Here is an 818-nt window from a genome sequence, read left to right on the forward strand (position 1 = left end):
GCAATTTTAATACGCAGAAATCTACTGTTTTTTCTTAGCTTGTTCACAGCTTTTCGCCGTATTTTTTTTTAATTTAACTAAAGATTTTATCACAGGTTTTGTTGTTTGACAGAGAGTAGAAGTTAATCCATATAAATTTATTAGTGTGGTCTTACTTGTTTAATTAGAACTTGAAAATTATTAGTAGGATCTATATCTCTATAAGAAGCCGCTTTTAATATTATAGAAAATCCACGACCATCACTGCTACTATCTCCAGAACTTAACTAATTCTAAATAAAAGGATTCTTGCCTAAACAAAGTAAGAAAAAGTACTACATGACTAAGATAGTTCTTATTATTCTTGCATATTCCCAAAAGGATATATATGAATGACTGAACGTGGTTCAAGTTCGTTCAGAGTTCAGACTTACGAGCCATACTTTTCTAGTTTTCTAGTTTTCTTTTAAAAGGTGACATACCACTGATTGGCTAATTACTATATAAAATTATTTGAGGCCAAGATGAACATCAATAGTGGCTGTAGTTTAGTGGTAAGAATTCCACGTTGTGGCCGTGGAGACCTGGGCTCGAATCCCAGCAGCCACAGTTCTTTTTAACCCCATCATTTCTTCGAAGAAAACACTTGTAGTATTCTGATTTCTGGAAACTTGCAGTTTGTTATTACTATACTACACTATTTCAATGCATTTTTTTTTTTAATTTGGAATTCTTTCTTGAATTTATCATAGCTTAAAAAAAAAACAAAATATCAACATGTGTTCGTGGACTTGGTTGATGCTTGAATCAATACTGAAGTCTAACTAGAAATTTGGGGA

The 818-nt window shown here is 32.0% G+C and overlaps 1 non-coding gene across 1 annotated transcript; it reads left to right on the plus strand.

Moving 5' to 3' along the window:
* On the plus strand, positions 517–588 carry TRNAH-GUG. Its single transcript has one exon. It is a non-coding gene; the product is annotated as a tRNA-His (tRNA).

The sequence above is a fragment of the Arachis ipaensis genome, chromosome B03, assembly GCF_000816755.2.
Source record: "Arachis ipaensis cultivar K30076 chromosome B03, Araip1.1, whole genome shotgun sequence".
In the NCBI taxonomy this organism is placed as follows: domain Eukaryota; kingdom Viridiplantae; phylum Streptophyta; class Magnoliopsida; order Fabales; family Fabaceae; genus Arachis; species Arachis ipaensis.